This window comes from Pantherophis guttatus, chromosome 1 (assembly GCF_059756535.1).
Source record: "Pantherophis guttatus breed Tessera chromosome 1, ASM5975653v1, whole genome shotgun sequence".
NCBI lineage: Eukaryota > Metazoa > Chordata > Lepidosauria > Squamata > Colubridae > Pantherophis > Pantherophis guttatus.
The window spans coordinates 141300320-141317625 of record NC_142063.1 but is presented as its reverse complement, the minus strand read 5'-3'; the positions used below and the strand labels follow the sequence as shown (position 1 = coordinate 141317625).

General features: G+C 38.6%; 1 protein-coding gene across 5 annotated transcripts in view; it reads right to left on the bottom strand.

Annotated features, from left to right (window-relative positions):
• Positions 1-17306, bottom strand: part of LYPD6B (LY6/PLAUR domain containing 6B) — a 101792-nt gene that overhangs the window by 51611 nt on the left and 32875 nt on the right. The window contains exon 3 of one of the 5 annotated variants that reach the window (XM_087881840.1): positions 15026-15104. The exons of the other annotated variants lie outside the window; for them this stretch is intronic. The gene's annotated coding sequence lies outside the window, so the exon portion shown is untranslated. The remainder of the gene's footprint in view (positions 1-15025; positions 15105-17306) is intronic. 5 annotated transcript variants of the gene reach the window in all.

Below are 17306 nucleotides of genomic sequence, written 5' to 3'. Positions count from 1 at the left end.
TTTTAGTATCCCCATGATCATAGGATCAAAATTCAGATGCTTGGTTCGTATTTATGACTGTTGCTGTCATGTAGTCACCTTTTGCAACCTTTTGACAAGCAAAATCAATGAGGAAGCCAGATTCACTTAACAACTGGATTGCTAACTTATCAACTGCAGCGATTCACTTAAGAACTGTGGCAAGAAAGGTTGTAAAATGTGGCAAAACTCACAATAACTGTCTCACTTAGTAGCATGTTAAAAGAAAAGTTAAAGATAATTTCTCACTCAAAAAAAATGGTATAAGATTATACATTTAGGAAACAGAAAATTATTTCCTAGGTATCAACACATATTGTTATATTTATAACAACAGTGAATCTTCAATAGCACAATTTAAATTCTAGGAATAAATGTCTCTTTGGAGAATCTTTTTCAAACATTTTTTTATTTCTGGAGACCTAATATTAGTATCCATTCAAGTACAAGAGATACCTAATATAATTAAACTCTTAATAAAGTCTTTATCGTGACTTTATTAATACAAAGATCACACAGACTCCAAAAAGTGAAATTACACTGCCCTCAAAAGTAGACCTTAACCAAATAGTGGTCAAGCAGAAAGAATACATTTAAATAATTGAATGTTTTTGAAAAATTGGATTGTTTTACTACTTATTGGACTACTTTTGTGGGTGTTTAAGACTTAATGAATTTATTTTTACTTTTATTTTTCTATAGGTATGCTTGAAAAATAGCATATTCCAACCTATTTCAATTCAAGCATTTCTAAAAAGAATCACAATATAAGAGGGTGTCATTATATTGCAAAACTGCCAAGTGATTGTCTCAGGTTTGGCGTTTTAGAGCTAACCAAATATATTCATTTGGTTCTGTATCAGAAATATTATGGATCCATTACAAACCTTGTGCTCCTACACCTTATTCCCACATTAGTTCTAGGCCTTGTTGGCTCTCGAGCTTGCAGTGTGACTCAGTCTGGTGCTACTTACTCATCCATCTTCTCTTCTTCTGGATTCATGGAATTGTCTGCTGCTTCCTCATGTACTGTATGGCCCATGCCCTCTGCCTCCCCTGCTACCCATTAACATAAGGATCTTGGGTAACTTTCAGTGGGACGGTTCAGAAATCTGCAGACATGAAGCTCATGGGGGAATTTGGTAACTAGAAGCCTCTCACAACAAAGCAGCACTTTAGCTGGAGGCAGAATAGAGACTTGGATTCAGTTACAGAAATCAAGCTATAAAAGGTAGCAACAAAAACAGTATTCATGTTTCTTTGAAAAAAACATGCTGGAGTTGCTTTCACAGATGGAGGAGAAAAACAGTGCAAGGATCTGCATGGCGCAACTTTGGTCTGTTGCAACTGGAGGAGGAATGCTAGATCCAAACTAAACCATGAAGCATTCGTGTTCCATCATAAAATACTCTGTAAGGCAAGGACATGGGCTGGGGATATGCAGAATTTAAATAAAACAGACAACTAACCTTTCTGAATCTGGACAGAGTGACAAATTCTGGACTCATGGGGACATCGTAAGATGCAGTGATTTTTTTTTTTTTTAGGAGAATCTTGCTATGCACACAGTAATAAATTGTATATTGGAAATGAATTGTTTCAAATGATGAGTTTTCTGTAAATGCCTAAGAAATTTATATCAGAATTTGGAAATACACACGAGATTGCTTCTTGTTTTCCATACAAAGGGGACAAATAAAAACTGACATAAAAATGAAAAAAAGTGTATCTCTTCTAATTCAGTTGGGGAAATAAATTTCAACATTAAGTATCTTGTGAATCTTATGAATTGCTTTTTGTTTTATTTATTTATTTATTTTTTAATTGAAAAAGTTTTCAAATACAAATTTCCCCCCCTTTTTTTTCCCCTCTCCCTCCCCCTCTCTAACCCCCCCTCCCCACCCATCCCCCCCTGTGACTTCTTCATAACAAAAAAAAAACCTAATTCATAACAGATTACTTACTCCCTCCTCTAAATATTGACCTTTACTTACTAAAAATATTATTAATATTATAACATCCCCCTTTATCCATACATATCAAAAAAGAGAAAAGAAAGGAAAAAAAAAAGACATTATACTATGACATTATAAAATAACTTCTCCACTTTAAAACTATACGATAAGTCCTACTTTAACATTTAATCTTCTATATATATTACTATAACAGCTTTTTGTTTTATTAAAATAATCTTCATAATGGATTTTTTAAAAATTGTGCCCTGCATGCACAGAACAATTATAGCTGTCGTCTCTCCCTGACTATTCTCATTGCTCTCTTTCTTTTAGGGTTTGTTAAGAGTATTTTTTTAGGATTGTTGCCCAAGCATGCCATTCCACAAAGCCTCCTATGCCCTTTTCTCACTAGATCTGGTCACCCCCGTTCCTGCCCTAGTTGAATTACTGGTGGGTAGTGGAAATAGGAGAGCCAGTTTGGTGCAGTGGTTAGAAGCCCCAGGCTACAAACTAGTTGTAGTCAAAAGAGTTCTAGTCCCATTTTAGGCATGTCATCAGTAGGATGATCTTGGGCCACTCACTTTCCAGCCTTAGGAAGGAAATGATGGCAAACCACTTCCAAAAACCTTTCCAAGAAAATTTTAGGGACTAATCATCAGGAGTCAAAAAGTGACTTGAAGGCACCAAAAAAAGGGAGGGGGAGGGAGTAAGTCAGGCGTGGGTTCTACGTACCTTTATTATCGGTTCGCAATGGGGCTGCGTGCGCACGCTCGCTTTGCTCACGCAGAAGCTTCTGCACTCTTCTGCGCATGCGCAGAAGCATTCTGATGACATTGGGGTCGGTGGGCGGAGCCTCCCGCCGGTTTTACTACCGGTTCTATAGAACCGGTCCGAACTGGGGGCAACCCACCACTGGAGTAAGTTCATTTAATTTCTTTCTTTCTTTTCCTTACAAAGGCTGGGAAATAAGTTACTGGTTACCTGATATATTTCCTGGTACATAATTAGCAACAAGCACTTTGTTTTCAAATGTTTGTAGCCATCCAAAAAGCATTTTAGATTCTACGTAATTCAGTCACATAGTTCTCCTGCTGGACTAGGATCAAAAAACATCAATCAAATTTGCCCCCAACCATATTCCTGACGAAGTAGGATCACTCAGCCCAATCTTCCTCACCAGGTAGGGAGTAAAATTGGACAGGTATGTACGTAACTCCAATTTTAAAAGCACAAGCAAAAGCAATAAATCAGGATTATGAAGAAATAAGTCACAAGTCATAAGTAGCAGCATATACTTCATGCATGCAGGTTGAAGTATCTAGAGGCATCAAACTTATCTATTCACATCTATTCACATGTGTTGCAATGTTTCTGCTGATGTACTAAGATGCATTCCCTTTTATTGCCAGTAAAACAAAAAAAAAAAAAAAAAGTATTTCCATAGCTTTGAGCCCACAGAGATTTAAGGCATTTCAATATTTCAGAATTTCAATATTTTAGATTTTATAAAAAAGAATATGAACTGTGTACTGACTTTAACGCTGATTAAAGGAACATGTCTGAAGAATAGAAATCAGGGCTATTCTATGATTGTCTTAATTACCACAATGGATAAAGCCAGAAGCCATAACCCAACAGATACAGGTAATTCTCGACTTACAATTGTAATGGAGGCCGATCATTATGATCATAAGTCATGACAATCATAAAGTGGGCGGGGGGAGGGTCACCCACATAACTGACCTGATTTTACAACCTGTTCTTGTGGTAGTCATTAAGTCTGTGGTCATTAAGCAAGCCCACTGTTTGCTATGGGGAGTTTTTGCAGAAAACCAAAAGTAAACACTGATTTTCAGTGAAAAGTCATAAATTAAAGTCAGGTGACCATGGATGTTGCAAATGCGGGCTGATTGCTGAGCACCTGAAATGTAGTCACATGGTCACTGGGTGTGTGTGTGGCTGTTGGAATTCCAGAAATGGGTTGTAAGTACCTTGGAGGGTAGGTATGTCATAAGTAGAAGACTACCTGTCCACTTGCTTCCATTCTTCTTTCTAATAGCACCAAATGCCAGTTCCTGCCACTATTTCTTTCTCCCTAGATCTACCTCCATTTTCTCCACATCATCTCAATCTGCATCCTCAATTTTTTATTTATCATGTTCTTTAATGCTGATTGATACAAATATATATTCACCAACATTAGAAGAATCACTGTACTCTCACAATCCCATTTTTTTTTCAAGAGTCATAGTTTCGCCTTCCTAGCTACTCAACTGTTAGTTCCCATAAACCGTATTGGATGATAGCTTAAATATTTTTCACTATTACAAAAATGGCTGTCAATATACATGAAATTTGTAATATCAAAAATTCATATAACAAATTTCATGTATATTGGCAGCCATATGCATATTAGAATAGAATAGAATAGAATAGAATAGAATAGAATAGAATAGAATAGAATAGAATATTATTTATTTATTTTGTCAGATTTATATGCCGCCCTTCTCCCGTAGGACTCGGGGCGGCTCACAACAATAAAAAACCCGACAATAAGTAAAATTTAAATAGTATTAAAATCCCCAATACCCAAATTAAAATCCACGGCAGATCAGGGAAGTTGGTGGAAGAGCCATGTCTTTAGGTCGGCGCGAAGGTGCGGAGGTGGGGGCTGTCCAGAGCTCAGTGGGCAACCTATTCCAGAGGGTCGGTGTGGCCACAGAGAACGCCCTCATCCTGGGGACTGCCAGCCGACACTGTCTAGCTGAGGGGACCCGGAGGAGGGCAGCCCTATGTGAGCGCACTGGGAGGTGGGAGGCCGGTAGGAGGTGATCCTGCAAATACCCCAGGCCCGTGCCATGAAGGGCTTTATAGGTGAGTACCATCACCTTGAAGCGAATCTGGAGGACCACCGGCAGCCAGTGCAGCTCGCGCAATAGTGGTGTTATATGGGAGTAGCGGGATGCACCCGTAACTACTAGAATAGAATAGAATAATGAAAATGTTCCAATAACTTAATTTGGATGATTTTCAAATCATTATGAGCATTACAAGTTTATATTGTTAGTTTATATTATTTCAGTAATTAGACTGTTGCAAAGACAACCAGCACCCTATTTAGTTCTGTTTAACTTAAGTCAAGTTATTGCTCCTAGACTTGTTTGATGGCACACAGCCCAAACCCTAAGGATAATGCTATGGATTAGCTTTCATTCTTAGGTTTTGTCATTGTTTTGTCAATGTATTAAGTGCACAAAAAGCTGGGTGAGGTTGGAAGAGGTACAGTAATCATTGATAAGGCTGAAAGATCTGCATGTATCCATAACAAACAGGCAGCCTCTTTAAATCTAAGAATGCCCTGGAATTCTCCTCCATGTAGTCTTCATTCCTTCTCTTTTGGGATGCAGGAGTTCCATTGAAATTTGATTTTTTTTCATTTTCAGTGTTTAATTAGACACCTAGATAAGAGATTGCAAATTGCCATTATTTTTTTGGTAGATAAGAATTCCTAGAAATTATTTTATTTTGGTAATTTGATCTCCTTAAATATATTGTGGATTAATTTATGTGCATTTTCTGCTGTTTTTTTGTTATGACAAATGCATCATCCATGTCATGAATCCATATTTTGACTTGTATTAATGGAAAGATTATCATTTCTAATATTCGCATTACTATTTCTATTATTAATCTTGAAATGAAGTTCCCATGGAATTAATTGATAGAGGCACCCATTGGATTAAAAGTTTGTGGTAGACATAACCCAATGAGTTCCATTAGCTTTGATATTTCAATTGCTTAATCAGATGGGTTTGATATACTGTATAAAATTGCTGCAACTGATGTGAAGAATGAGATGGCATCAAATAATACAATGATTTCATTTTCCTCTATTATAAGATTATTATTGTTTTTGTTTTCTTGAGGCATAGTACTAGAGAACTAAGAATACTGGCACTCATCCACTAGATGTATGACTTATGTTTTTACAAATTTACTTTTATTTAGTACATTTATATCTCATCTTTTTCCATTAGTGAAATCAAGACAGCATGTATATAATTTCCAGCAGACACTCTTCCAAGCAGATCTGTTTGTCATCATCACGGTATTTACATCCATGAATGTTAATATCTAAGGGGTTCAATAAGTACACGAGAAATCCAGATTTAATTCCTCATTCAAGGCTCATTGAACAACTTCGGGCCAATCAGCATCTTTCAGTCCATGGGGTTGCAATAGGAATATACATTTATATACGTTTGAAGGAAAGCTCCAAGCCGTGACTCTTATAAACAAATAACAACCCCTCCCCCCAGTCTATGGTACAATGTAATATGACTCTTCATAGTTTCCTAAGATTTTTCCTCCAGTCTTTGTCCTATTACCTTGTGTTCACTGTTTAGTCTACTATCCCATTTCCATATTACCTGACTTTACCTGTTTCACAAATATAAATGAGAGTCACATTCCAATATAATTTAAATATCTACTTATGAACGTGTTTTATTTCAATCAAACCATCCATTTCCAAGCGTTTCTCAATATTATTTATTTATTAAATTTACATGCTTCCCATCTCACCACTAGGTGACTCCTGGGCCAAGAACAGCATCAAAAATTCACAGCAATGTTAAATCCACAAAATTCAAAGCAATATTATATCTGAAAGTTCATTAGTACATGGGTATACCGGGCTGCAGATAATCTTAACCTGCAGAGGTGGCAATTTTTTATTCAAAGAAGTAATGCTGATTAAACTGTTGTAGTTTCTCTCCCAAGGACCTGAAGCAGTATATATTTGATAAGAAAGAAGGAAGGAATGCATACAGCAGAATTGGTCCATGTTTATAGAGCACATAGTTACCGTCTCACCCGGATATAGTAAATTCTGTTTATGGAGATAAATGCACTGGTTGTTATGGGTGGGTAGGCTGGAAGAAAGAAAAGAGAAAGCATGGAAATGAGCATGAAATAGCGTGAAACATAATCAGATGATTTACTTTTGTCTGAAGTATTCCATGCTGAGATCAAAATGCAGGAAAACCACATTAGTAAGCGGTGTGGCACATACATCTTGGGGCAAAGGGAAGATTTATTTGCTCTGTGCAAGTGTTTAAAATGCCATTATAACTACTGCCTCAAGGAACTGCCCTTGCATGTCAGATACATAGTTAGCCTTTGTGTTACTGGAAATGAATACCCTGCAGGAAATGAGTATCCTGCCAAAGCCACTTCTGTTAAACCCTCTCTTGGAAATCCAGGGGATTCTCTAAGCTAGTGATCATGGTGCCATGACAGGACAAGTTTCCCTGGAAGATTTACCATGAGGAAAGGATGCTGGGTCATCACAAATGCAGGGCGCATAGGGAAAATAAAGCAGGCTTTAGGGGAAGACTGTCATATGTTAATTACATTCTTAACTTTTTTCCCAGGAGCCACAACTTTTTCCCACCCTGTTGTAACAAATCAGTCACCAGCTTGGACACATAATTTTAAAACAGAGATCACAGAATAGTTATGATAGCAAAATGAGCGAGCTTGACATATAGAATTGGGATTGCATCGTCTGTCTGGGCCTCATTCATTTCAATTGACTTCCTCAATTATCCGTCCAACTTTCCCCCTCACCCGCTGCTTCCTTCCACCCATTTTTGTTCCTTTAACAATTCCATCCGGCAGCTTCTAGAACAGGAGCAGGAAACGATGGCCCTTTTATGACTTGTGGACTTCAACTCTCAGAGTTTCTGAACCACCCGTACTGGCTCAGGAATTCTGGGATTTGAAGTCCACAAGTCATAAAGGGGCTATGGTTCCCTACCCCTGTTCTAGAAGAAAACCATCTGCCCACCCTTGGCTATAGGGCAGGATAAAAAGAAAACCCCACTGAAGAAGAAAAGGATAGACTGGGAAGAAAGGGGTAAGGGCAGAGGAAGCTATGTGTCTCTGGATAAACAATATCAAAGATTTTTTTTTCTCTTGCTGGAAAAAAAAAATTCCCCGTATAAGGACGTTCACAGATAGCCTAAGTTCTATTGTTCCCAGGCTATAGAGACTCCTTGCCCCAAAAGTCAAATATCTAGAGCCATCAATTCTCCATTTTATTAAAAGTCTTTCCTCGTTTAAGCCTCTATTACAATCTGTTCACAAGTAGGCTTCCAATGGCCAAGTTTACTAATCAAATTATTGTTTTTTATTAACCTAGACTTTTATACAGTGTTTGGGCCTCCCTAACTAATCACACTGTTGCCCTCATCTCACTTCCTGTTTCTCCCAGCCACTACAGGTTATACTTTTGCACTGTATATATATTATAACCTAAATATTTCTGAAAACCTCCTTAACCCATTTTAAGAAGAATGAGAAAACGATAAGAATATGGATCAATTGCTCTTCTGCAGGCTCCCAGCTGGTAACTTTTGGAACAGCAGGGATTGAAGGAAACAACTAAGATTTTAGCGAATTCTAACTCAATTCATCGCATTATATTCAATGCAGTTAAGAGAGGATATAGGAATCCCTTCTGGAACCATTTCTTCAAGGAACATACGATAAAGTCAACTGTATGAGTAGAAGAATGCAGTCACCAGGAATCAAACAATATGTTACTTTAATCTAAGAGTTTTGATAGTAATAAGAGAAAGAGAGAGAGAGAGATTAAATCTTCCAGCTGCTGAGACATCCTTTTAGAGATAGCAGAATCATAGTCCTGGTATGAAGAGGGAAAAAGTAGAATTTAATAGTATGATATTTGAGCTATATTTTTTACTATCTGTTTTTATCATAGACCTTTCATACATTTTTGAAACATTTTTTCTCAAAATTATATTTATATGAAAAACAGACATGTATTACACTGAGGATGTATGAAATGACATTTCAAAACAATATATTCCAAATTTAGCCTGGTAGTTTAAAAAAACATTTTATTACCAGATTTATAGGACTTTTCTTCATTCCTGACTTTTTAACCAATTTCTTCACTTTATTGCCCATGTTGTTACTGACTGCCATATCTGTTTTTATCCTGTCTCCTGAAATCTTGCCTTAAGAGATTTGGATAAAAATGTTGCTTAAGAGTGTTCAAACTCCTCTAAGGGAAATTCATAATTTCCCAAAGAATACCAAAGTTGTCTTCAGGCCCACATGAAATAAGATTAATTGCCATGAAATTCAGATAGCCATCTTCCAGGATAGCCAAGGAATTTCCTCAAGCAACATTTGCTAGTGGAAAGAACAAGTTATAAATCTCATAAAGATGTATTTAAATAAACAGAGAGATAAATAGATGACAGCCTCACATGGAAAAGACTAGATATCTACCTGAAACCAAGCACTGTAATTGCCTGCATTTTAGATGAACTGAACTCTAGTTTGTGGATGGCTCAAAATGAATAAAAATATAAACTCAGAAAGTAACAAATAGATGAATAAAGAACTGGAACACCATGGCATCTGATACTGCACAATGTCATCATAAAAACAGATTGCAGCCCATGAAAACATAGGCCATAATAAATATGTTAGTTTCTAAACTATCTCAAGATTTATTACAACTTGGCTCCAACAAAGTAGCACAGATATCTTTAGGAAAGCCTTAAAAGTCAGAAATGATTTGGTTGGAAATGAAATTATTACAAGGCTGTCAGAAGTATCAGAATGTCATAGGTCTTAAAACCTTTAAAATTATACAAAAGATTCACACAAAAGCACTTAGAGAAAGATCAGAGTGTTAGTCATTAAGGAATTACAGGGTTTTGTGTTGTTTTTTGCTGCAAGATATATATACTCCTCTATGAAACTTGACTATAATGGAAACTGTAATACAATGTAAACCGCAATTTAGTACCTGATTTGTGGCAAAATACAAAACCCCAAAATGTACAGCTCAACTAGTGAATAAAAATAATCTTAGTATTATTGACAAGTATAGAAGGATGCTTAAAATAATTACTGTAAGTTTAATTTATAGTTGCTAAAAGTTATGTAAAAAGAGAACACAACAGGGGTTGAATATATTCTGTTTTTTAAAAAAACAATAGATTTGCAAAGCATAATCAAGAAATGGTGAAGATCAAGAACTGATGAAGCTACAGTAAAATTATGTTCTAAACTGTCAATAACAACATACTGTTTGCATGGTTCCAGGCAATACAATTTATTTTGAATCATGCCCTGTCCACATTAACTGGAATAATGTTTTAAATAGATGGATCATAGTTAGCTAGGGACACACTGAAAATTGAAAAACATATTGAGATATCCTATTGGTGTAGGATAGAATTTATTTCTCAAGATGTCTTTCAATTTTTATTCACTAGAAACCATGCATGAAATTTTTTTAAAATCACTAAAGACATAAACAATAGAAATGAATAGTAAGAAATAAAACTGCCATTCATTCAAAACAAAACACAGAAGCACCTACCAAGAAGAATAAAGTGGAGATAGTATTGAAAAGGCAGCTAACCACCCTGAATGGCCATGCCTGGGATTTAAAACAAGTAAGGTCTCTGCTGATTCTGTCAGTTCCCAAGATCTGGAAGAATATTGTACAGATGCAAGTGAAATGATGCTAAAAATTTGGAGGAAGGATTATGTAGAATCACAGAAAACCACCCAATACTTTGTCACTTTGTCAGAGGCTGGTTTTTCCAATCCAGTACTGTCAGCATTTGTTGAAAGTAGATCTTCAAAGATGCCTTACCACTGAGCTGCAACCTTTCCTTTTTTTACCAAAAAGTAAGAATTCTGACCGCTTTCACTGCCTCTTTGACTTTGCAGATAGACCTCGACTTACAACCACAATTGGCACTGGAATTTCCATCATGAAGAGATGTGCTTAATTGTAAAGTGTGACATCACGTGACCTCATTGTTTAGCAACAGCAAATTGTTGTCACCTGTCAGCTGCCAAATCAGATGAGGTGGCGGCTTGGGAGTCAGAGTCAGCATCAAGGCAACCTGGGAGCTCTGAGGGGGAAGAGGAAATGGAGAGATAGAGACAGAGGTGTAGCCTGGGCCGTCCATCAGCCCTCAGATGGAAAGTCAACAGCCCCAGGTCTGGAGGTGGCTGATGAGGAAGAGGACGAAGAGCTGGGTCCAGTGCCTGACGCATGGATGCACAGAAGGCAAAAAAATCTATGGGCTGATCCTTGAGACAGAAGAACTGCTAACAAAGCCCCACCCTACCTCTGGGGATAAGAGGCAGGGGGTGGAGATAAATAGGTGTGGCAGACAATTATTCATCTCCCTGCTGGACATGTTAGCCTGCTGTTCATGAGATAGACAGACTTTTTGCCGGGGCTGCTGGCATTCCTAATATAGGGAACATTTATTTAACTACAGAGGGTTTGTCGTGTTTGGGAGCCAGGTCAGAACACAAATATTGATTGCCATCGTAACTCCAAACACATAACTCATCAAGTGGAAGGCGAAGGGAGTCCCAGGTAAGGAGAACAAGGCTACCAGAGGGGGATTGGGGAAGACCCTGAGAGATCCACTGCAGATTGTGGGCAAGGTGGTGGAAACAGGGGTGCTGCACTACAGTGGGAGCACAGCAAGGCCAGGGAAAGAGCATGAAGTGGCTCAGCACCTTCTTGGCTCACTGCAGCTGTGGGGCTGCAAGAAACCCCTAAGCCAGGGGTGTCAAACTCGATTTCATTGAGGGCCGCATCAGGATTGTGTTTGACCTTGGGAGCAGGTAGGCGTGGCCAGCTTGACATCACTCATGTTGGGGACGCCTGTGGTGGCCCGAGCACTCTGCCAGTGAAAACGGAGATCAGGAGCCTTCCTGAGCCCTGTTTTCGCTGGCAGAGGCACTGTGGGCCAGTCCTTCACAGTTTCCAGGACAACCCCGCAGGTGAGATCTAAGCACCCCGTGGGCCAGATCCGGCCCTCAGGCCTTGAGTTTGACATCACTGCCCTAAGCTATGGTGAAGCTGAAGCAAAGTTGCAGCTACTTCAACATAGCCCAGCAGCACACTGCAAAGAGGCTTCTTTGTGCATTGCAGCTCTGGGATAACAAGAAGCCCCTGAGCCACAAGGCAGTGCAGTGTGAAGCCTAGCCCCAGCCAAGCAAGGTGGTGCAATGGAGCTTCTTAGTGCTCTGAAAAGCCAGTTGGCCCAACCCAGTCCCAGCCACAACTGCCCAAGGGCCCTACTGACCTGCACTCCACTGCCACAGCTGACCTTGGCTGTCTTCTTTTCCCATTGTTGATAAGGCATGCCTGGCCTGGCCCTTTGTGAAGCAGCTGCTGGCTACTTCAAGCCAGTTTCCCCAGGTCTCACAAGGAAACTGCTGCATATGTGACCCTGGAAAAAAAAGTTTTGTGGGGCCAGCAGCTGCCTCATGAAGGGCCAGCACAGACATGTTTGCTCAACTACAAGGGAAAGAAAACATGGAGGTCAGTTAGGACTGCAGGGGCCATGGAGTGCAGGAGGCCAAAAGGACATCAATGGAAGGGGGAATAAGCAGGTAAGGAAGTCTTAAGTGTGGTCAGGGAGCCAAGCACCCAAATTTTGATCACATGACCACTATAACTTTGGGGACTTTCTTCAGTGTCGCTATAACTTCAAACAGTCACTGGACAAACGGTCATCAGTTGGGAACTACTGTATTTCAGTTTTAGATATATATTTTTTAGGATTCTTGGAGACAAATCATTTGTCTCTTGGTACTTTCTCTAATTTTATCTTCAGTCAGTTGCTGTTTGCATTTGGTTTGAAGGCCTGCTGCCTTCAGCAGGGTTTCGTGATTTGGAGTTTATAACGACATTCACAATAGGCTTTGCTTAGAATTACTGACCAGAAAGTTAAAGCTTCTTTTTATTTCAGAAGAATTAATAATCAAACACAAAATTAGAAATTGCATGAGCTGACAGGGCATTGCAAGCTTCTGTTGTATAGCTAGGTCAAATTCCTGCCCAAAAATACTAATTTTGCCAAGCAGTCAGGTATTAATTCCACATACTAACTCTTTCATTTTGTCAAATTGATGAAGTAGAAAACCTGGCTTTTTTGACATTTTCCCTTGATTATCTGGCAGTATAGTAATTATCAGTCATTCAATCTGGCACCTTCATAAAGAAAATGGAAGGTACCCTCATCTTCACCTCCACTGTCAGAATTTCTATATTGTGTCATTCTAAATTCCCAAAGTTTCAATGAACTGAAAATTGCATTATATACTTCACTTTCATCTTTGAAAATGGAAAGGGGCATTTAGACTTAATCACTTCAATCTTCTTCTATTAAAATATTTCTATAAATTTAAAGATTGAGGTGCTCCTGATAAACCTCTCTCAACACAGATTTTGATAAAATCACATTGGTTCATATCGATAAAAGTACATCAGAAAATACATATTAAACCAGCAAAAATTCAAACAACACATAATGGCATTCATTAAACAAATACGGCTTTAAATGAGAATAATCTCCACATTTTCAGGAAGCCAATAATATAAAGGGCAAAACTGAATGTCTCTGTCTCTGAACCAATCACTACCTCTCACCCTAGGCAGACCTCAACTTATGACCGGTTGCTTAACAACTGTTTGAATTTACAACGGACCTTCCAAAGGTACTTATAACCAGGTTCCAAAGCTCCAATGGTGACCCCCCCCCCATGGTTACATGATCCCATTTCAAGCACTTGATAATCAGCCCACATTTACAACTGTTTGCAGCTTTCCATGGTCACATGACCACGACTTACAATGATTTGCTGAAAACCAGTGTTTACTTTCAGTTTTCAGCAAAATCGCCCATAGCAAACAATGAGCTCACTTAACCCCTGCAGATTCAGTTAATGATCATGGTGATTCACTTAACAACCACCACAAAAAAGGCTGTAATGACCCCCTTTTCAATCATCACAATGTAAAACTGTAATAGGCACGAGTCCATTATGTCATACGTTGAGGACTATCTGTAAATTTGCCAGGAGCATAAATCTAAGAAGAGGAAAACACTGGCACCAAAAAAGTTTTCTATTTTAGAAGCAAACAGAGAAAGATTTTAAGACTGCTACCAAGCATGCAAGTTTGCACCCTATACTAAATTAATGGTAAAGCAGTTTTAGTCAAAGGTGGGAACCTTTGGGGAACAGCATGGGAACATGGGGAGCATTACTATTTTATGCTGTAGTCCAGTTTAAATCAGAATTAAGAATATTCAACAGTATTTTCACTGTTAAAAACCACTCCCCAAATTACCAAAATAATAATTACCCTAAACATATAGAGCATAGCTAAATTTGCTTTAATCTAGTGGGTGGAGATGGAAAAAAAGGCTCTTCTGTGCCAATTCACAACTACCTATAAGCCTTTTGGCTGTTGTTCCCCCTGCATGATCCCCCTTTTTCACTCATGAAAATTATTACGAAATAGAAATAGAATTCTCCTTTAGGCTGAGTGTGCCTCTAATCGAAAATCTTAGGGTGATTTCTTAGGTACAGAAAAGAGGTGGAAAACACTCCAATCCTCAAGATAAAAGAAGAGTGCATTTATTCTCTCCTATAAAAATGCAGGACACTAATCTGTAAATTAAAATCACACTGGGCCTAGAAATACTGTGCAAGAGTCTCAGCATGGATATTCTAGGCACACGTAATCAAATACAACAAGGTTCTGAAATATTGCAATGGTGTTTACACTCCTACTCAATTTTCCTCTCATCTGCCAAAACCAGGAAGGAAAAGTAATCGACCCCAATCTAGCACCTTCCAGGCTGGTTGCATCACAACTCCCTTCACTGCAGCCAGGTTGAGTGACATGCTGGCAAAGAACGCTGGGCAGGAGTTACAACCTAGTGCATTTGGAGATGACCTGTTCGGGAAGCTGGTGTAGGAAAATTAAATTAAATGAAGGAATAGAAGGGTAGACAATCTAAAAAGCATCTACCAGTCCAATAAAATCAGAATTGAGCATAAAATTAACAGAAATGTTCTCATGGGTTGGTAAGACAACATTTGCCGCACGAAAACCTTGTTCTCAAATTGAAAATTGAACCTTAGCCTGTGCTAGAACACTAAGCATGCAATTCACTCACCCCCTTAGCGCTATAGGACATTATTTCTCGACCATGTTGGCTGGGGAATTCTGGGAGTTGAAGTCCACACATCTTCAAGCTGCCAAGGTTGAGAGACAGTGCTGTGAGCATGAGTGAGGTTTGTGAAGATTCTTTACTATCCAAGAATTGGATACACCACAGTGTAGAAGATCTGAACATAATGCTTTATGGCAGCCACATGCCTTCCTCAACACCAAGACTATTGCTCTGGGTTAACTCCACCTTTCTAGGCTTTGCAAGTTGATGTTGCTACGTAAACATATATTTAATACTCAGTCCAAGCAAGTCTCAAAATCTAGTGACACACAAACTTTGCTTCCTTCCCAAACTTCTTGCATTAGTTGGAATGAGATGCTGCCGCAGTGTGGTTGCTCCTTTTCTGGTTGCCGCCGAGCTCCAGGCTCTGCTCTGCTCTTAGAGAAGTGCTGCTTTTGATCACTCAAGCCAAGTTTCAGTCAGGAATCCCGCGAGGATATGCTCCTTACTGTAGGCTGGGATCCTGAGTGTTCTGATAGTTGTCTTGCATTCCTGTAACAGCTGTCAGTCACCAGACATTGCCGCCTGCTTGCTTTTTCCTATTTCCTTTTTTCCTACACATCTATACTCAATCCATCTTGACATTTGCTTTTGTAAGCTAAGAGTTTGGCTGGGGTGAGGCTACTTCTGGGCATCAGAACATGCTTAAAAACGGTGTGAATGTTTGTGAGTAAATTTGTGAGTGAGTAAATAAGATTTCCCTTTTGGAAAAAAGCTTGAGCTGTGCTGAGCCTTGGGACCTGGCTAAAGGTTTCTTTTACAAAGTTCGGACAGCAATCCCAACTTTACTTCCTCACAGGGGTGATTTGCCCTTCCTGTTTACAATAAGAACATCAGTACATGCTGTCTCAGTAAAGCAATCTAATAGTCTATGTACACCAATGAAATAGAGATAATTGGCACAACAGATCTTGCCTCCATACAACCACATCCAAGTCTCCTCCAGAAAACTGGAATTCATAAAAAAAAATAATGTATATATTGGAGAAAAGGAAGGTGGCATTATTTTTATATGTGTGCATGAGACGGGTGAGGGAAGAGAGAAAGAGAGAGATTGGGTATTAATTTAACTGAAGAGAGGAAATAGGTGCTGGCATAAGGCAGTAATCTGGTGTGGTGTTTTGTTTTTTTTTATTATAACAGATGATTTCTGAGATTTCTTTAGGGCAGTGTTTCTTAACCATGGCAACTTACTTGAAGATATGTGGACCAACTCCCAGCATGCTGGCTGAGGAATTCTGGGAGTTGAAGTCCACACATCTTCAAGTTGCCAAGGTTGAGAAACACAGCTTTTAAGGTATTCAAGGGATGAAGGCAAATGGTTGTAATGGTTAGAGGTAACACTGAGAATATTCATGCTTAAAGATGAGAAAGCTATTGTTGCTAACTTTGCTGAAGCCCATGTTTATTGAAACCCACATCTGGAATATTATTGAAACTCATATTTGCATAAAGATTTGAAGTTCATATAGAAGGTCCCAGCCAGGTTCAATGCCTTAGCTTCTCCAGCTGTAAAAAATCCCTGGCTGAAACAATAGACTACTATCAATCACTGTCAGCATAGAAATACAGAGGCAGACAAACTCCTAAAGTTCATGTCAAAAAGTATGTCTGGAATCCAGATGACAACAATGAACTTTATAAGACAAAACAAAAGCAGCAGCTTTACCTATTTTTAAATAATCCTTTCATTCTTCCCAGCGAAGCTTCATGGCTCATGCTTTATTGATTTCTCCTGGGGAAATTTTCACAACATTCTTCTTCCTGAGCACAGACCTTTCTACCTGTCACTAAGGGTAGAATTCAGGTGTCCTTCAGAAAGATTAAACTCAGCACATTCAGTTGGCAGATGAATTTAGATAACACTATTTTCCTAAAAGGTGGTATGTGTTTTTTTACCGAGGTGTCAGATTCCTCTGCTCGTCACTCATCCTTTCACAATAAGCATTCAATTCTCAGCTCTCTACTTGATCTTCATTTGAAGGAAAGTCTTCTTAAAGCATCATTAGCATATGTGTATTTACTGTTCTTTTATTAGTAAGTGTTATGTGCACTTAATGGGGCTTGGGGGAGAAATGTATCTTGACTAAAAGTACAGATCTTGCAGTAACTCCCACTGTGGATATATTCCTAATATAAATGATGAATGATGAAATATAAAACACATACAATGGTCACATATACATATACTGTTAAATTTTTTAATATAACTTTATGTATTTCT